This window comes from Eucyclogobius newberryi, unplaced genomic scaffold, assembly GCF_026437365.1.
Source record: "Eucyclogobius newberryi isolate DKJ021-1_F unplaced genomic scaffold, fEucNew1.0.hap1 SCAF_2, whole genome shotgun sequence".
Classification (NCBI taxonomy): Eukaryota; Metazoa; Chordata; class Actinopteri; order Gobiiformes; family Gobiidae; genus Eucyclogobius; species Eucyclogobius newberryi.
Window position 1 is genome coordinate 27,072,686 of NW_027315834.1, and position 22,169 is coordinate 27,094,854.

Genomic DNA, 22,169 nt, shown 5'->3' on the forward strand with positions numbered 1-22,169 from the left:
CACAGAATTAAAGTTAAAACTAAAGGTTTTAGTCAAAGGAACCATCCAGTCCCCCTGGCTTGCATTCATACAGCGACAGTGTCTAAAAGTGGGTCTAAATATTCTATTAAATTAGGGAAACAGATGTAGTTTTTCCCCTTTCTCCTACTCCTTTTGTGCGCAGTAAACCATGCACATAAAACTATGATGCACAAAAAGCACAAACAGACAATGAAATCAAAGGTTGAATGGACGATTTTTTGGGCCCAAATCTGAGTCTTATTTCCTCGTGGCGTGGACTCCTGATTAGTCCTGCCACGTATCAATCATAAAACGCACCTATCGCTCACCTGCAGCCTCGTGCGGCTCGTCCCACGTTTCCGCGTGTCTAAGCGCATTGATCTATCATAATATAGTTCCCTCAGTGTGCGGGACAAAATGAAGACGGAGAAAGACTGTTCGAGCTCCGCACGGGGGAGTGGCATGCGTACTTCCGCCTGCGTTCTCAAATCGTCCATTGCGCCTTTAACAATAAAGCATGATGAGTCACGGTTACTCAGAATTTAAGCTGTATTTTTGGTGCCTATGTGTCCAAGTTATTTCTCTTGGATCAAAACACTTACCTCTCAGAAGATGAATGAGACATATTTCCCAATAAAGTTAATCTTATAAATGCACTTGACAAAAGGTTCCTGGTTTGACTGGAGAGCACCTGCCCCTGAGCAGGAGCTTAAAAAGTCCCCAAAACTGTGGCCCTAGTCCCTTGTTTCTCCTCTATGTGAACGTACATCAAATGGGTAATGGAACTAAAAGAAAGTACCGGAAACCAGATCCTATAGAAAAATGTTTCCTCTTTTAAGTCCATCTTTTAACGCTGCTGTGGCAAGTGTCAGAAGCAATGGGGGACGCACAGTGCTGCCCCTAGGAGCCCATCTCCAGACCATTATGAGTGCAGTTTGGCTGGAGGATCTCGCCCATTGTGCACGTTTTATTCAGGTCGATGGGTGAAAACGTTATCGAAGCCACAGATGCATAAAGGGAGACGCTGGGTGGGCCTCCTCTTCCCTTCAAACTGATACGTGGAACCACAGCTCATTGAACTGAAGAATTAATGAGATACTTGAGGGTGGCTCTGCCGTCACTGGGGCTTTATGAATCACATTAAAACAGTGCTCCTCCTTTACTCACAGCGTCTCCCACACACTCCCACATATGACTGACACGAGCGGTTTGGAGACCAGGCCTTAATTTACTATTGTCAATCATGCTGTTATAAATGATTAATCCCTGTGAGCATAAGAGTAATTGAATGTTGACTCGTCGGTGCTGGAGGCTTTTAGCTACATTAAAATCTACACGTATTTATGGCTTTAGGACAAATGAACAAATTGGATTTTTTTTTTAAATGTTGAGTGTGTCTCAACTCTCCCAGAAGAAACTCAAAGCAGTCCAGTCCAAGAGTAAATATTAAATGTGCACTTTATACACTTTATATGTCATGTTTCTGGGGGATGGTCAGTCCGATCTCATGAAGATGTTATTACTTTACACATAATGTTTCGCCATGTGGAATTGTGATTGCATTTGTTGAAATACAGGTGTTTTTATTGATGATATATATTTAGAAAGAACATTCATTCGAGCCTGTCAGTTGTCTCCATGGAGATGAATCATTTTGATGCTATGCTGTAGAATATAACGGGCAAAGCAGTACATGGGAGTGCTCTGGAGTCCTTCAAATCTTACGAAGAACAGGTTATCCTATTTTCTATTTCATTTTGAGATGAGAGAACGGGAAATGGGCAGTTTCTGATTTTGGTTTTGAAAATACAGCTCGTTTACCAATTTTGGAAAGAAAATGATTGCCTCTTTGTTCATTCTGTCATTAGTTTACAATAGAGTGAGATTAATACAACCAAAGAAACTGCTGTTTATTCTTTTAAATTCTCAATTATTTTCACAGCATGAACAGCTCCATACCCGTAAACACGAGCGAGGAAAATGAAACGCGTCTGATTCTTTTCCGATCGCTTCCAGTGGTGATGAAGAAGAAATGTCTTTGAAGCAAGAAGCAAAACAAAGTCAGGATGAGAATAATTGTTAATAATCAACATATCTTAATTGTACTGATACTTTTTAGTATTCAGAACATTGTTGGACGATTTATCCTTTTGCATATTATATTCCTGCCAATAATTACTGCTTTTTTTATATCTTTATATTTATTATTCAAGGGTCATTGTGGTGCATTGGATTGTGTAACACTGAATCATACATGTGTCAAATGGAACTCTTGGGTGAAATCAGTGATCAGTATTGTATTATGCCCCTCTCAGCTGCTTATTGAAACTGATAAATAGTAAACATTCATTTACTCTTGATATTTTCCTCATAGTGAGAAGATTCTCAAATGTCAATGGGTCAAATGCATGATTAATAGTATATATTCACCATACATTTAAAAAAGGTATTTAAATGTCATCTTTTGAAATTTTCTGATCCTCCAAGCCAATTATTTAGACTTATAATGATCAATTTAAAATGGAAAACGGTGATTCAGGGGTCAACATTTCATTATTTTTCAACCAAGGGAAACACAATAAGATAAAACAAAAATAAAACAAAACTTGACCGGTGGGCTAATGAAAATGTAATGTAATATATATGACCCCCAGATGATGCGTCAGAGTTACAACTGCAGCCAACAACAGCACGACCCGCACTTAGTCTTATTATGGAAAAAAGTGGGCTGATTAAGCCAGTTGGATGGCTGACAATTTTCCATTCATTAAATCCCCATTCAAAGCTCCAATTATGCGTTAATGATTCATCTAGACTGGTAATTAACTTTTGTTATATTTTTCACTTCCTATTCACATAAATGACAGCACACAACTAGTGGGGGGAAAATCTGAAGAGTTATTCTCATGATGGTTTAATACATGTGACCTTGGAGAAAGCAACAAAATTAAAACAAGACGTCACGTTCAACTGAGCGTTCTGTATTGACAATGGTTTTTGACAGAATAATTCCTCTTTACTGTGTGAGAAACAAAGAGACAGCACAGTCAGAATTGGGGCCTGAACACACAATGTTAAGGCCGGAAAAGCACTGCACACGCTGTATTCCTCTGCACAATAATTAAAGTTACACTATATAACTTTTCTGGATTGCCATTGAGATGTATAGTTTTGCTTTGCAGTTTGACCTTAATCTTTGCTTGTTTTTAAACTTGAAAATCATGCATGGGGTAGCCTCTCCATAGATCTGATCTGTATAATAACTACACTTGTAATGCGCTTTATAGGCTTATTCCTCTGCACAATAATTAAAGTTACAATATGCAACTTTTCTGGATTGCCATTGCGATGTATACTTTTGCTTTGCAGTTTGACCTTAATGTTTGCTTGCTTTTTTAACTTAAAAAAAGAGTGGGGTCGCCTCTCCGTAGATCTGATCTGTAGAATAACTACACTGGTAATGCGCTTTATGTGCTTATTGAAGCCTCTAAAATTGCCATACTGCCATCATGCATTCACTCCATACTCAGAGGGGACTTAATTTTGTAGACAGGTGTTGTAGTCACAGCTGCCCTGGGGACGGCTGTCAATCTGGTGGTGTTCGGAGGGGCTGACGGCACAATCCTTAACGCACACACCACTGTCACTCTAGGTAAGGCGGGTGAAGCGTTTTCCCTGCGGACGTGACGACAGAACTTGGTCCGAGCAGGAATCAATCCTCTGCTCTTCAGGTGGAGGAGCGCTCGAACCTGGAGCCACTGTGACTTGCCCTGGGGCGCCACTAGCTTATCATCTCCATGGAGACGAGCAGACCACCAGCAAATGTACATAATGCACCTTTAAGAACAAGTATGATTCATTTCAGATCTCACTGAAAATCACTGCGTTTATAGTGTCTTGTCTGCCACATTGTCTTAGAGAAACTAAATTGGTCACATGTGAATTCTTTGGACACTTTGGTTCCTCGGATGTTCAGAAATCTGTACTTTCTTCACATGCTGTACCAATCCCCTTGTTGAGCAGATACTTTGTTTGTGCTGTGTTATATAGAAGCACATTACATTAAGCTGACAAGGTAAATGCAGGGACAGCAGAGAGTCCGGTCGTGCCACGCAACTGATTCGGACGGACACAAGTATTTATCTGCAATTTAGCAAGGTAAGTTTATTTATACTGTCTTGTTAGGACGACAACCCTTCTGTCCAAAGTCCACGACACGTCATTAGTAACGGCGATCTGTGTGTAGTTTCAGAGAGTTTTCTTCTCCGCTCTCTGTTCGCAGACAGAGCTCAGCACACGGCGGAGAGAGCTTCAACTCAAGCCTAATGAGGGGTATAAAATATTCAGCGACACAGCCTGGTGCAGATTTAACACTTGAGGTAATTGGAACAGAATACGTACAAAAGTGGTGCGGTGGCGGGGGACAAAGAGGCTCGCAGGTTGTTGTTTTTTCCTCTCTGTAAAGTGAGGTCTGTGGATGAATGGCAGAGCTGAGGGCTGGAAGAGGAGCACTCTTAATGTTTGTACAGCAACGAAGCTAAGGCTGCTAGCATTGTTTGATATTAGTCACGGATATTAGATTATGTGGCATGTCGATCGCAACGGAAATTGAAATTTTTGTATATAGTTATTGTGGCCCTGGTCTCAATTGTCAGCACATGAAATTAAATGAAATACAAAATATATTGAAAAAAATGCTTGTCCTCTGATGGCAAGTTTGGGAGTGAATTGAAATGGTTCATGAGTAAAGCATATAAATCAGAATTCACTGTGTAAATGTATTGCTGATCTGAACATCCACTCTACATCCTATAGTAAGAATACGTATGCAAAAAGGACATTTTGCTGTGACTGATGAAGAATGGGAACATATGGATACGTCAATAAAAAAGCACAAAATCTCATGTTTGTAAATAATTATGTTGGAAAAATGTATCACAGCATGTACACAGTATATATACACAGTACACACATATCCACTATATGAATATTTTTTCTTATATTTTATTAACTGTGCACTTTTCACAGGGAAGAACGTGATGTGAGGTGGCTCGTCATTATCATGCGTTTTTGGACTGTCCTCACCAACAGATATTGGAGTGGGATTAATACAGTGCTGTAAAGTAAATTCACATCCCATTTGATTTTAAAACTGTATCTGGGATAGAAAACTCCGACAATGGATACTAATGGGAAAAACTATTGGGAGCAACGAAAAAAGAAGCCAACATCTTTGATAATCATTGATGTAAAAATGCCAAGAGACATGCCGGATATTTATCAGTTTATTTATTTATTTTTAGTTCTTGTTTTGTTCTCTTTTCATGTTTTTATTGTGTTTTTTAATGTTAAAAAAGGGCTTATTACAGCAGCTTCGAAATATTTGATTAGCCTTTGTGTTTATTGATCACACAAATGTATCATGTTTTGTTTAGTGTCGAACAACTTCCACTTTAAAACCTCAGAAATGAATGTTGCAGCTCTGAATATCAGGAGTTAAACCTTGTCTGTCTAATAGTGAATTTGCATGGCTTATCACTCCTCGCTTTGGCAGAGAGGATAAACTCCACATGTTTTTTTTTACATCAGCGACAGTAGCAGGAGTTGCAATTGGTTTGGAACGTGGCGACACTGGTTAACTTCACACATGCACAAACCCTGGCGCACACTTCCTGTCATCGGTCTCCTGTGAGGGCTTTGATGAGGCAGCCGTGTGCTCCTGTTATTGATCCGGCTCACTGCTCAGGATCGGGCCCAGTTATTACAGGGCTACTGCATGCGCCGGTGGGCTCAGCGGGCAAAGTCCTGGGATTACCAGCGCTGTCAGCTCCAGGGAACTAGACCTCGCTCTGAAGAAAAGGATTTTGTTGCAGAATTGTTTGTAATGGGGGAAAAAATACAATGCAATAGAATATAAGAAATGGGCCTTCTTGTGGAGTGCTGAGGGAAAACCACATGCAGCTTGTGTTGTGCTGCTCTACTTTGCACCGAAAGCATTCCTTTCATCTCGGCCTATAAATATCTCCACTGGTACAGAACTTAACCAGCAGAGACCTCATGCTTTTACAGAACCTGACACAGGTTCAAGACCAAAATGTCTTTGTAAACGATTTCAAGCGGACTAACTGTGATTGACAAGCGGACTAACCAATCAGAGAAGTGCATGGTCCGTTTGTATTAAAAACAATATGGCAGCTTACAATTTTTAAAAAAGGGATTCAATTAAAAGTATTGAGACACTGAGTATATTTCTGCAGAACAACACGCAAAGCACTAATCTCGAGACACATGCTAGAAAATAGCAGCTTAATAAGCTTTTGATTACCATTAACATTTGAACAGAATGTAGGGACTGGCTGGTCAGGCAAGGGTTTCCACATGTTGGAAAAACTTGTGTCCTGAAGGCGTTTTTAGACAGTAAATGGGTAGAGAGGCGGTAGAGACATTCAACAAATGCTGAAACGGATCTATGATACTGGGGAGGGCATCAGACTCAGGTGAGTGTGAGGGAGGAGCTGTGAAACTGTTAGAGCAATAATGGAATTAACTAAGAAAAGTTATTTTTTTGTTTAAGTATAAATAAGTATTAAATTAATGTAATTACAATCTGAATCTTTAGTATAAATTCCTAATTTTCAAATTATTAACAAAGTCTAATCCTTAAGTTAAATGTATAATTTATGTCATGCTTCAGTATGGAGCGGGAGAGGGCGGGGCCAGAGAAGTAGGCCAAACTTAATTGGTAAAATGGGAACAGGTGAGACGGGTTGAGATGGAAGTCAGAGGGCGACCGACACGGTCTTTGACCGCGCACATCCCCCACATTGCAGAACATCGCAGCGTCTTTTTGATTGTACAAAATAAAAGAAATGAACGCACCACGGACTACGTGAGTTTTTGTTCATGAGGATTTTGTGTGAGTCAAGAAACGGACACCCAAAGGATGGCTACTAAGCTGTTTTTCAGCGAAGGTTGACTAGAAGCCAATACAGAAACCGAGGGAGGAGCCCCTGTGACACTGAGGGAGGAGCTGTGACACTGAGGGAGGAGCTGTGATACGGAGGGAGGAGCTGTGACACTGAGGGAGGAGCTGTGATACGGAGGGAGGAGCTGTGACACTGAGGGAGGAGCTGTGATACGGAGGGAGGAGCTGTGACACTGAGGGAGGAGCTGTGATACGGAGGGAGGAGCTGTGACACTGAGGGAGGAGCTGTGACACTGAGGGAGGAGCTGTGACACAGAGGGAGGAGCTGTGACACGGAGGGAGGAGCTGTGACACTGAGGGAGGAGCTGTGACACGGAGGGAGGAGCTGTGACACTGAGGGAGGAGCTGTGACACTGAGGGAGGAGCTGTGACACTGAGGGAGGAGCTGTGACACTGAGGGAGGAGCTGTGATACGGAGGGAGGAGCTGTGACACTGAGGGAGGAGCTGTGACACTGAGGGAGGAGCTGTGACACGGAGGGAGGAGCTGTGACACTGAGGGAGGAGCTGTGACACGGAGGGAGGAGCTGTGACACTGAGGGAGGAGCTGTGACACTGAGGGAGGAGCTGTGACACGGAGGGAGGAGCTGTGACACTGAGGGAGGAGCTGTGACACGGAGGGAGGAGCTGTGACACTGAGGGAGGAGCTGTGACACTGAGGGAGGAGCTGTGACACGGAGGGAGGAGCTGTGACACTGAGGGAGGAGCTGTGACACTGAGGGAGGAGCTGGGACACTGAGGGAGGAGCTGGGACACTGAGGACACTGAGGGAGGAGCTGGGACACGGAGGGAGGAGCTGTGACACTGAGGGAGGAGCTGTGACACTGAGGGAGGAGCTGTGACACTGAGGGAGGAGCTGTGACACGGAGGGAGGAGCTGTGACACGGAGGGAGGAGCTGTGACACTGAGGGAGGAGCTGTGACACTGAGGGAGGAGCTGTGACACGGAGGGAGGAGCTGTGACACGGAGGGAGGAGCTGTGACACGGAGGGAGGAGCTGTGACACTGAGGGAGGAGCTGTGACACTGAGGGAGGAGCTGTGACACGGAGGGAGGAGCTGTGACACTGAGGGAGGAGCTGTGACACTGAGGGAGGAGCTGTGACACTGAGGGAGGAGCTGTGACACGGAGGGAGGAGCTGTGACACTGAGGGAGGAGCTGTGACACTGAGGACACTGAGGGAGGAGCTGGGACACTGAGGGAGGAGCTGTGACACTGAGGGAGGAGCTGGGACACTGAGGGAGGAGCTGGGACACTGAGGGAGGAGCTGTGACACTGAGGGAGGAGCTGGGACACTGAGGGAGGAGCTGGGACACTGAGGGAGGAGCTGTGACACTGAGGGTCCGTCACCCATTTGACTGTGCTTTACCCTCACAAAGATCTTAAAGCACATTTTACCGTTGGTTTTACTGATTGACCTTTTTAGTTAACAGTCCCATTTGACCTTCCTGCCATGTGTGTCACTACTTCACCTCTGCCCACTGCTTCACAAACTTTGTGCACCTTTCAAGTAAGCTCCGGAGTTTGCGTGGCACATTTTCACGTCAAGTTGTTTTTTTATAGATCACACTATGAAAAAATGCATGGGCTCGACACACAAACATGTTGCTGTAAATATTAGTCAATTTGAAAAGCAAGTTTGCTTATAAAAAGGAACATTTCTATAACTAATTTTAAGAAACTTTAATTTACAGCTTTTTGAAACAGAACATGATTAGATTTCCCCTTCTGTTGTTGGTGTCATTACTGGATGTGTTCAACAACTTTACTCTATACTCTATTATTGCTGCTGAGTGGTCGCCAAGGGAATGGGGCCTGACCATTAGCTCTGATGAAAGCGCATTGATTTCTCTGGACAAGAGGATTTGTAGGAGTAAAAGTGTCTCTACAAAATGAGCTTAAATATGTGGAGAGGTTCACAGATGGTGCTCGGGGCTCGTCGCCGTGACGAACGAGACGGAAAAGGAACAACTCAGGATCAACTGAACAAGACCTAGAGAAAGACCTACAGAGATGTTCAGTCTTCAAGAGTGGGTCATTTAAGCGTGGAATGGTTTGAAGATGGAACTCCATTGCCTGACCGCCAGCCCCGCCCACATTCTGTTTGAATGTGTAAGGGTCTGGAATCCGAGTCAGAGCCAATGAAATCGTCAGTAATCCATTTACCTCTCCAATCCCAGTCGGAGATACGGAAGTAGCTTTTCAACCCCGTTCTAAAACATTCAAGATGGCGGACCCGGCTCGTGACCCGGCTCGTGACCCGGCTCGTGACCCAGCTCGTGACCCGGCTCGTGACCCGGCTCGTGACCCAGCTCGTGACCCGGCTCGTGACCCAGTGTTTACTTCTGCTCTCGCTTCGGTTTGAACAATCAGGAAAGTCCGCTCTACTCGCCGTGATGAACGTGCGTTAGATGCGGTTGTACGAAGGGCGTCATTGCGATTCAGGAGACGTTTTCTGCGTTCGGGGACGGATAACGCGGAACACGCCTTGTTGACATGGGCTACGTAATATCCGGTTAAGCGTGTCGCGTTTTTTGCATCACTTCTGGGTTTATGTGATTGGTTCTGTCTCTGTTCTATAAACTCCGCCCTAGAAATTGAAACGCAGCGGTCGAGCCCCAGACCCACACACAGTTTTCATGAGTAGTTTGCCAAAACGTGTTGGGAATGACTGGTCAGGCAAGGAAATCCATGAAATCCAAACTTTACATGGAAATGGGGAAAGTGGTTTATCTTTGACAAGCCGTATTTCTCACTTAAGAGTTTCTATTACTTCTCATCCCCTTTTGAAGAGAATCTGAAACTTAATGGGTTAGTATTGGGTATGTGTCCCAGTTTGGAATCAAAACTGTCCAGTCACTACATGTACAGATAAGGTGGTGAGCACAGATACAGCAGACACTTTTGTTCTAATAATCTTGGCCTGTTTAGTATGAGAAAAACATTGGAAAGTTAAAATGCATCATAAAGTCTGCAGTTGCAACAGAAAACAAACTTTACATTGCAGAGGAGTTGTTGTTTCAAAGCAGAATGATGGTTTATTCGCACTGCAAATGAAGTCAAACTAATCATAAATTCCAAACACATTGCCAACATTTGACTGACCTTTTCTGCATCTCATTCCTTCTCCAATGTTTTTCGTACTTTCAAATAACAACCGGACCATTAAAGATTAAATCAATACAAGATTCACATGGACTCAAAAGGAAAGACACGAAATGGGGAAATATCAATCAAATCAGGCTTTGTAGCCGAGCCTCTGACAGCATGACAAAGAGCTGTGAGCGCTGCAATCAATGGGGCTAATTAACTGTTTTACACAGCCAAGCTCCTTAAATATCAGCTAAACAAGCAGTCGATGAAGACAAACTCCGTGTGTACAAACTATGTGTCAAGACTTGTAATCTCACTGAGCTCTCAAACCCACTTCTGGCTCCATTCGGAGGCAGAGATTCGTCATGTGCGTCATCAGCACTCAGATGCATCGTGGGTAATTACTGGCGGTGTGGTCGTAATCTCATGCATAATATTTCCATAAGCAGTGATACAGAGTGAGATAATCCATCAAGTCCTGTACTCATGGATTCTATATTACATTTGTGTGTCAGGTGTTACTGCTCCTGCCACCAAACAGCAGGGCCTTTGGTCCTCGGTCTGGACCAGGGTCTGGACCAGGGTCTGGTCTTGTGTAGGGTTCACAAAGGTTCAGACCTTTGGACCGAATCCAGGAAGTAACAGGCCTTCAAACATCTGAAAATCTGATAGTATGGACTTTAGGGCGGTGACGTGAAACCAAAGATCCAGAGACTAAATGAAATAATAGAACACGTCTAAGTTCTAAGACCGCACCTTGGTGGACTTTCAGTGTGAATCCATCCTGAAACACTATTTGAAAAAGCATGGAGAGAATATGTTGCAGTGGCATTGTTTGAGCTGCATTCAGCCTTTGCTGCAGTGTTTTAATTACCAGTGCTTTTTTTTGTACTTTTTTGTACCATATGGATTTTCATTGTAAAATCCATGGATTTGAAAGGACTCATTGTGAGGACCTGCTGCTCGTCCTCAGAACAATGGCTCATTCCAGTGGCAGGTGAAGCAGTGGCAGGTGAAGCAGTTGATTCACTTTGTGATAATGAGAGTGTAAATTCCAAACCAACCACAACCCACTTTGCACGGCACCTTCAGCAGAAGAAGAGCACCTTCAGGAACAGGCTGTGTGTGTCTTTCTCTACAGACTAATGATGTCATAAGTTGAACTTTAATATTCCTTTTACTGTATTGCAGATGTTGAACCTTACATTTCCTTCGGGATAATAAAGTAGCTGTCTATCTAATCCAGTACTTTTATTATACATTATATCTTCCTTATCGAATACAATTTAGATTTTCAGTATTTAGTGTCAAGCTGTTAAAATCTATTGTGTTAGTTAAACTTTTATTTGAGCTTTTATCTTTTTGGTGTCCCGTGAAGCGTGTTCAGAACACCGCCTGGAACACCATTTCTATTTAGGGCCGGGCTTAAACACTTGATTAAAGCCTTTTAAGACTGGCCTGTTATTCCGGTGTTGATGACAATGTTTCATCAATGATGCACAAACCCTGACAAAGACTTCAAAATACATTAAACAAATGATCTGTTTGGAATGGAATGTTGAAGGAATTTTTTTGTTTTGTTTATGAATTCTGAAAATTAACAAACTGTCATGCATTACTATGAAAATATGTATCTAGTTGCAATATTCATACAGTTTAATACCACTTTGGTAGGGGCCAATATTTTGTAAGGCCCCACCACATCAATAAAGGAGGCAGAGGGTGTTTTTTTAAGACCTTGGAGCAGATGTATCTTCAGTCCTTGTAAAAAGGCACTGCTCAGAATGCTATTGCTCTTTTGTATTTTTATTTTTTTATGTCCAGGTAAACTGCTCCTCATACTACACGAAAGCCTTTGATTGTATAGATTTGTCATATTTTCAGAGGTATTGCACAGTTTCTGCTGTTCAAAATTATGACATCCCTGACTGAAAGACTGACTGTGGGTTTCCCTTGAACATTTAAAGATATTCACCTCCTCACTGTGTCTCTAACCCTTTCCCCATCCTCCTCAGCTGGTTACCGGGACTAACACGTAGGATGCTACCCCTCAGGGCTCACCATAATCACGTAATCCATCCATTCACCAGATAGAGCCTCTTAGAATCCCCCTCTATTTACCTGCACACCCTGCTCCTCGGGGCATCCCGGCTGCTAATAAGAAATAAGCTACAGCGGGGCAAGCGCTCTGACTCCCCCCATCCTCGATCATCGCTGATGGGAGGGCGGGGGGGGTGCGATGGGACGAGAGCCGTGGGGGAGAGAAGCAGACATGGCCATTAACACTAGACCACCACTAGACCACCACACACAGACTGAGAAATAAACGAGCTCACGGATGTTTCCAAGGCATTTCCAAAGACGACACGCATCTCCAGGGTATATTCTGTGCTTTCCAAGTCCAAATCTTAGCATGGAGTATATGTGTAGGCTGTCAGGGTACTAAAAAGACTCGCTGTATCCTTCAAGTAACTGTGCTCCATCAGTCATCATGGTGTGTTGCAGATTTCACAAGGTTAAAACTGGACTTTAAAGACATCTGGCCTCTCGTTCAAAGAGTATTTGAGGCTAAGATCGACCATTTCCTCTATAGTGTTCCGTCAGCAAGAAAAACAAATCATACTTGTAACTGTTTGTATGCTGTAGGTCCTTTGGGGTGAATAAGAACGTTATTTTTAGTGGTACACTTTTAACTGATGGAATTCCCCACTCTTGACAAGTTGAAATGTAATGTACAAACAGGTAGTCCAGGATATTATCTTATTTTATCCATAAAAAGCGATGATTGTCGTGCATTTGTGGCTGTCTGTGCAGTGCAGATGCGTGCTACTGTATGTGTCGAGGGGATGAAACACAAAAGCATGTGTACCTGCTGCTGGGTTTGAACCGACGTCCTCCTGCACACCAGCCAGACGCTCGGGATCCAAATGGATGTCAGAACTTTGACTCTAGGTTCTCTAGACTTACCGCCAAACGTGGTCATCGGGATGAAATAAAAGCGCGTGATATCAGTTGGAGCGGTGAACATTCTGTTCTGTAAATAAAAACTGAATCAGCTTCAGGAGGTGAATGTTGCAGCCTGAGTGTGTGCCACAGTCACACAATCAGACACATGTCAAGGAAGCTCTTGACCCTTTGTATGTGCTCGTGTGAACACGGAGGGTCCAGGTCAAGGAGACGCTCTGCCACTGGATTGATCCAACGCAACGTTAACCTGCACAAAACATTTCTTTAAACCTCATTTGATGTTTGCTTTGTGGTGTTTTATGGAACATGATGGTTTTATGCCTGATTGCAGTTAGTAAAATGACAAATGTACTGTAAAAATCTTTTAACTTGATTGTTTTCACAGTGAGAGAAAGACAAAGTGAGAGAGACAGAACTGAGCTTAGAACAACATGTCCAAAAGCACAACAATGAGAACAGAACAATGGCTGTTTTGTACATAAATGTTCAAAGTAGATTGGAGATCATTGTGTGGAGGTTCTACTCATTTAGAGTGTGGAATGTGATTGATAATATAATGTGTATTGTACATTTAGGCTTACATTGATTTATAGGCCAAAGTGTTTTAAATACAACCCGAGACATTTAGCTTGAAGACCAAGGGAACATTCCAGGCCCTGTCTGCTCATGGTCTCAGCACAACACTGTCATGTCCTATAATGTTACTATTCTAAATATATTTTAAGGTATTTATGCAAATGTGAATATTTACATTGCATTCTGATTTGACTGTGTTTTTGATTGTAAAGAACTTTGAGTTACTTTTGTATGAACTGTGCTCAACTACAAATACATTTGGATTGATTGATCTACTTAAAAGGCTCTGTTAGCTCCTGTTAGCTCCTATACTCTGTGTACACACATGAGTTCACCAAACCACAAATACTCAGACTCACCATAATCCCATTATCAGTCTGAGGGTGACATGTGATGAAGTCCCTTCACACCGTGCTCCGTGTTGGCTGATTCTACAAGTACGTGTGAGTGAGTATTTTGACTAGAATTAGAATGATGAAAATGTTTGGTTTGAGAGAACTGACCTGAGCAGGTGTTGTTCCAAGCTCCTCCCACAATACTGAGTTGGAGGACATCTGGGCAACAGGTGTTGAACTGCTCTGCAGTGTGATTGGCTCAGTATGAACATGTGGTAGGGACATGTGACTAGTCTATGTAAACGTGCGTCCTGGGCTCTGCTCACCTCTGAAGTATCTGATGGACTCAGGCAAGCCGCCAATGCAGTACGCACAGGGCTGGTTTACGCACAGGGCTGGTTCATGCACAGGGCTGGTTTATGCACAGGGCTGGTTCATGCACAGGGCTGGTTTATGCACAGGGCTGGTTTACGCACAGGGCTGGTTTACGCATAGGGCTGGTTTATGCACAGGGCTGGTTCATGCACAGGGCTGGTTTACGCACAGGGATGGTTTATGCACAGGGCTGGTTTATGCACAGGGCTGGTTTACGCACAGGGCTGGTTTACGCACAGGGCTGGTTTACGCACAGGGCTGGTTTACGCACAGGGCTGGTTTACGCACAGGGCTGGTTTATGCACAGGGCTGGTTTACGCACAGGGCTGGTTTACGCACAGGGCTGGTTTACGCACAGGGCTGGTTTACGCACAGGGCTGGTTTACGCACAGGGCTGGTTCATGCACAGGGCTGGTTTACGCACAGGGCTGGTTCATGCACAGGGCTGGTTTATGCACAGGGCTGGTTCATGCACAGGGCTGGTTTATGCACAGGGCTGGTTTACGCACAGGGCTGGTTCATGCACAGGGCTGGTTTATGCACAGGGCTGGTTTATGCACAGGGCTGGTTTACGCACAGGGCTGGTTTACGCATAGGGCTGGTTTATGCACAGGGCTGGTTTATGCACAGGGCTGGTTTATGCACAGGCTGGTTTAGCACAGGGCTGGTTCATGCACAGGGCTGGTTTATGCACAGGGCTGGTTTACGCACAGGGCTGGTTTACGCACAGGGCTGGTTTACGCATAGGGCTGGTTTATGCACAGGGCTGGTTTATGCACAGGGCTGGTTCATGCACAGGCTGGTTTACGCACAGGGCTGGTTTATGCACAGGGCTGGTTTACGCACAGGGCTGGTTTACGCATAGGGCTGGTTTATGCACAGGGCTGGTTTATGCACAGGGCTGGTTCATGCACAGGCTGGTTTACGCACAGGGCTGGTTCATGCACAGGGCTGGTTTATGCACAGGGCTGGTTTACGCACAGGGCTGGTTCATGCACAGGGCTGGTTTATGCACAGGGCTGGTTTACGCACAGGGCTGGTTTACGCATAGGGCTGGTTTACGCACAGGGCTGGTTTATGCACAGGGCTGGTTTACGCACAGGGCTGGTTTACGCACAGGGCTGGTTTACGCACAGGGCTGATTTACGCACAGGGCTGATTTACGCACAGGGCTGGTTTATGCACAGGGCTGGTTTATGCACAGGGCTGGTTTATGCACAGGGCTGGTTTACGCACAGGGCTGGTTTACGCACAGGGCTGGTTTACGCACAGGGCTGGTTTAGCACAGGGCTGGTTTATGCACAGGCTGGTTTAGCACAGGGCTGGTTTATGCACAGGCTGGTTTACCACAGGGCTGGTTTACGCACAGGGCTGGTTTACGCACAAGGCTGGTTCATGCACAGGCTGGTTTACGCACAGGCTGGTTTACGCACAGGGCTGGTTTACGCACAGGGCTGGTTTACGCACAGGGCTGGTTTATGCACAGGGCTGGTTTATGCACAGGGCTGGTTTATGCACAGGGCTGGTTCATGCACAGGGCTGGTTTACGCACAGGGCTGGTTTACGCACAGGGCTGGTTCACGCACAGGGCTGGTTCATGCACAGGGCTGGTTCACGGACAGGGCTGGTTTACGCACAGGGCTGGTTTACGCACAGGGCTGGTTCATGCACAGGGCTGGTTCATGCACAGGGCTGGTTTATGCACAGGGCTGGTTTATGCACAGGGCTGGTTTACGCACAGGGCTGGTTTACGCACAGGGCTGGTATATGCACAGGGCTGGTTTATGCACAGGGCTGGTTTACGCACAGGGCTGGTTCACGCACAGGGCTGGTTCACGCACAGGCTGGTTCATGCACAGGGCTGGTTTACGCACAGGGCTGGTTTACGCACAGGGCTGGTTCATGCACAGGGCTGGTTTACGCACAGGGCTGGTTTACGCACAGGGCTGGTTTACGCACAGGGCTGATTTACGCACAGGGCTGGTTTACGCACAGGGCTGGTTTATGCACAGGGCTGGTTTACGCACAGGGCTGGTTTACGCACAGGGCTGGTTTACGCACAGGGCTGGTTTAGCACAGGGCTGGTTTACGCACAGGGCTGGTTCATGCACAGGCTGGTTCATGCACAGGGCTGGTTCATGCACAGGCTGGTTTACGCACAGGGTTGGTTTATGCTTCTCCTCAGCCTCGCAGCTAAACAACCAAACTCAACACAACTCTTGTCCCAGTCTACAGCAAGTCCAAGAACAAATAAGATGGGAAAGGGGTCTGAGAGACGTTCAGGTGCGTCAAGTAATTTGACATTAGCACTAAAACTTTGTAGTTGCTAATTGCTAATAAAAACACAATACACAAAACTCTTGGCAAATACATGGAGCGTTTCCACCTGCCCATGGCCCTGCTCTACTCTATGCTACTCTAAGCTGCTCTGCCCTGGTTTGGAGCGTTTCCGCCAGACCTGCTTGAACAGGACCAGGTATTTTTGAATGCCGTGGATATTAATTTATTGTGGGCAGTTTCCATGGATACAGTACCAGATTCTACAAAGAAATGGAAACGCAATCCGGCCAAGTAGGGTCAAGTAGGGAGCAAGCAGAGATGCCCCTTTAGATTAACCTCTCATTTGCTTTGAGAATTTGATGATCTTGCCCACCAGGAGCTCTCTGCAGCGCAAATAAACACATTATACTTTCATTTTAACATAGCAGACCAAAGGGAACGTAGTTTGTTGGCTCTGCTTATCTAAAATGAGTGAGCACACATCCAAACATGGCTAATATTTTGCTATTTCTGTTTCTTACCGGGTGCAGTTGAACACCTCTCCCTCTGCTATAGTTGGAGACTGTTACATGCAGCATTGACTTCTTTGAACATTGAATCAAGACTCCTCAATCCAAGTTCCCAGATTTCCGCGCATTTTTAAAAATAGGACTAGGCCACTTAATACTGTTCTGCTGTGCATTCAAACATAGTGAGTCTTACAATCTCTTCTAGAAATACCAAGACATGGCAAATTGCAACACACAGCTGGTCACCTTTTATTGTTTTTCATTAGCGAAGTCGAGGACAAGGCTTAATTATACTTGAATGTCTGTTTAACCTTTAGAGTTACAAACACATTACCCTCTCATTGTTTGAGCAGGACATTAGGGAATAGAGCCTCAGAACTCAGACCCGCACACAGGAGAGGGGGGCATCTCATTTCCAGGATGTATTTAATTAAGGACAATTAGAATGAGAATGTGTTACAGAATTTGATTATTGCAATTAAAATGATCTATGTTCTGTCCTTGTTGAATCATTTTGTGATATAGTCACAAAATATAGTAATATTTCACTATTCACTCTCTCTTAATTTATTTCCAGCTAATTATTTACACTTCATGGTCATAATAACACATGCAATATCAGCAGATGGATGGTTTTCATTATTTAAGAGAATACTTTATGTAAATACTACTTGAGCTTCCTGAATTAATGTTGTCCTCGAAATCTTAGCATTGAATGGTTTGAGTAATATTTATGGATAATTAAGCACAACATATCATTTTCAGCTTTGGTTGTATCTATCACAGAAGAAGGTGTAAACAGAGAGCACACATGAGACTGAGGTTGGGGAAACCTGATAAAAATGTCACAAAATAAGTCTACAATAGGTAAAGAGAAACAATGAATAATGACGGGCAAATTTGAGGTTGTTCCCATGACAATTTCTTTCCCGAAATTTGACACAACTGACCCTCCGATGTTGCTGGGTCTATCGCTCGACATCAGACTGAACACTTTCCCAATTTTGACTACTGATAATGTCAGTATTTGCTCTGATTCTGGACATATCCATGCACCTTAATGAGAGGGCTGTGAGCATTTACACTTGAACTAACCTTGTTGAAGTCCAGGCAAAATGTTATATGCTTTCGACTGACAGGTTCATTCATGGATTTTACAAAGAGAGTTTAAAGGGGAAGCAAGGTTGTGCAATAACACCTGCAGAATGTTGATGAAGAATAGAGTATTAGATAAAGTATAGATAATAACTCATGCTGACCACAGAGCTAAAACCTTTAAATAATCCCTTTCAAATTGAAAGACAATTAGCACTTTTATTTCATAATTAATGTTAAAAAATGCAACTAAATAAAACATGACTCAGTAAGGTTAGTTCCCAAAACAGAGTTGTTGCTGGTATCAATCATCTGGCACTTGGCATATTTGTCTCACTTATTACAAAATTGAGTAAATATGTCAACTTTCAAATTAAAGCTGATCGGGTACCTAACTTTTGTTTCTGTATATTTGTGAATTTTGTTTTTTCCCCAAAAAAGTATCTTGAAATTGCTTCAATTTGTGACAAAATGAGACCACTGTGTGCTGTCTGCCGCTACTAAGATGGTTATTTCATAAAAGCTGAATCCTCTTATCGGTCCACCACAACCCTCCATTTGCTATCTGAAAAAACTGTTCTAAAACCTTGCACACGCCTGAAAACTAATGCACGTAAATACGGGTAAATAACGGGTAAAAAGATGTAAAAAGATGGATGTTTTTATGAAATACCTACTTCCTCCTTTGGTCGGTTGAAAATCAGACACTCCAGCTTTAACTACGATTTTATTTCCTAACAATTAACACTTTTCCTAAAGTTGTAATTATGGTGAGTTTAATCAAGCTGGTCAGAGGAGCATGAATTAGAGCTCGCTTATACATTTTTATCATTTTTAATTGTGGTTACTATAATAAGGCCTTCTCCCTTGAGTTTAATAGTGTGTACATGTTCTCCTTTTCTTACTGTCTGCACTTGTGTGGTAAGATCTGCCTTAACAAGTGCATTCTGTTACCATAAGATCAACAGTTCTATCTTATACTAAACAGTTCCTATTTCTTTGTCTAATCCGCTCCATGTTTCGTTTCTTATTGACAAGAGCTGGACCTCAGGGCTTTGACACACAAGGCCCCGCCCTTTTCTGCATGATACACTCTCGTGTGGGGCATCTGTCAGAATAGCCCCGTCCCTAAGCGTTCACAGACACTTCCTTCCAAGGACAAATCAATTAGAGCAGAGAGCGAGCGAGAGACAGGCAGATGGCGGTGAAGGGCGGCTCGACGCCTCAGGTGAGAGGAAGCGTGCGGCAGCGGCACCTGTCAAGTGAGATCCTCATCATCAGAGCGCCCCCCCCGCCCGCCACCGACTCCACACACGACACCTCCAAACGCACAAAAACCAGCGCACACGCACACAGGAAGAGGAGTCTGAATATTTCATGTATTATCAAACTGCATCGCAGATTAGAGCTGCTGGTGAATAACCCCGGGTGATGAGGAGGTGGTGAGGATGGGGGTTAAAACTGTGGATGTGAATTTTAAAAGATTATAAAAGTAATAATATAAATTTGAAAGACTTTTCCCACTCAAAGATAGAGCCTCACAAAAAAACTAAAACGTTCTAAATTCTGGATTGGAGGTTAAAGTGAAGTGGAACGTAATGTGTTTTAAATGGAGAAAAATGGGATTACATCAGAATAGAATAGAGTGATATCAGAGCCAGGTTCAAATACTTTTACAGTTGTATTTTGCATTAATTCTTTATTTGATAAGAGATGATAAAATACACGTTTAAGAAGGCGAAATCTTGATTTAGGTTTTACTGGACAAATTACTTTACAGATATACTGACTGAGATATACTTATATCTATATATTACATATCCATCACAAATAACACGGTTTATGAAGCTCAAATGTATTTTTTTCCATCCTCGTAAATGGAAAAGCAAAGCAACTTATTTCTGTTACAATGACTTAAAACCATTAGTATTTACAGTACATGATTAACGAAAATATTGTTGAAAATGGTTTCTTTTGCTTCTAGTCTTTCTTTTTTCACCCCAGCGATCCCTCTGCTTCTTCTATGTTCCTCGATGACTTTGGGAATGCCTGATCTTGTCTGATTGCGACGGGATGCCACTGGGAACGCCGGGTGCCACTGTGAGGCAGCAACGGCTCTAGTCTAGTACATACTATTGTTGTGTCCTTGGGCAAAACACTTCACCCACCTTATCTATGACGGTGGCGTGTGCGTGGAGCCTCATCTTACCATCACTGAATATGGAGTGAATGAATAATGCGACGTAAAACACTTTCAGTATCTTGAAATGCGCTTTATAAATCCAAGGCTTAATGACGTTATATTTTACATTGTTTATGCCCTTCCTGACCATACCTCTCTAACATTTGGGACAATCGCTGACAATATTGTTCTAATTTAACTATGTGAAGGCTGTACAATTGTAGCAGGAATCCTCCAACCATTGTTTTTACATCGGAATCCACATTATTTCAACTCTTTTATGTAGAGATGCATATAATTTGAATATACTTGAACTGTGTCTTGTTGGGGAGCCAAAAAAAAGAGGATTTCTTTCTATTTTTTACACTGCACAGCTGATCTTTTCGCTGATAAACTTACAAAGCCACGACACGTCAAAGGAGCTTAATGAACGACTCGCCCGTCTCTTATTCCTACCTGTGAGATAAGCCTGAGTGAACTGAGAGGTGCTTATCTGCGGGTAACCAGGGCGACCGCTCGGTTTGCTCATAACCAAGGTTCGAAAGGACGACGGGCAGCAAAAAGGGGTCCGCGATAGAGAACGTACAAGCGAAGCAGCTCAATTAGCCTCTGTTCAGCCAATTCTGTGGTAATTAAGGCAGACAAAGATAGTGGTCTAGGCTAAAGACAAAGACGGCTGTAAAGATGGAGAAAGATTACGGACGAAATGATAACTATAATGAACTAAACATTTTGAATTCAACAAAACAAAGACACACTTCATATTTTGTGACATAAGCGAATTGAGCTATTGTTATGTCAAAAGTGATAATGAGCAACATTCATGTGCAAACAAAAATGTATTTATTTTTCTCTTTGTTGTTGCTAAATTGTGCTGTGAATGTGACCTGCATTTTCAGCATCTTCAAAGAATGACTTATTCTTGCTGACAGGTTATAAAGATGAAAATTCTGTTTTCTATTGACTCCAGGCGCACGGCAATTTACCTTTTGATGAAATAACAGCAGCATTCACATTTCTGGTTTATGCCCGACTATAGTTTGTGGCATTGGAGCGCTGGTGGAATCTAATTATAAAGATTTTTGCTGCAAGTAAGTCACATACAATGCTAAATTGCCATACCAGCTACATGGAAGTTCCCCAGTGTGTGAGTGCCATCTGAAATGCTATTAATGCATACAATACCAGGTTCTCCAGCTTCTTCCCATCGTCCAAATACATCCAAATAGTGAATTACTGTGAGAGTGAATGCTTGTCTGTGTGTCTCTTTTTGCACGGCAGGAGCAATCACTTCTCACAAATTTGCAGATTTGGTCAAAAGAAAATCCAACCGTGAAACAAAACAATCATCCATCAATAAAAGACAAGATTCAGATGGATAACTGTCCCTTGCCTGTAAAGTTCAGAGCGCTAATTCTCTGCAATTTCCGTACAGATTTATATGAGTCTGGGACGGTTTTCATCTACCTGAATTCAGATGGGAGTGATTGACAGGTGGATTAGCCATTCAGGGACACAGATGTGCTGTTAAGATAAGATAAGATAAGATAAGATAAGATATGCCTTTATCATCCACACATGGGGAAATTTTTATGTTACAACGCAGTAGATACAGAGGAAAGGACAGATAACTCTTAATAGAAGAACTCTTTTGGTCCTCTCATATCTTAATAGGGAATGGAGGGAAGAAAATAAAAATAAAGATAAAATAGAATAATAATAATAAAAATAGCTGGCATAAGACAAATAATACTAATAATAATGGTGAAGTAAACA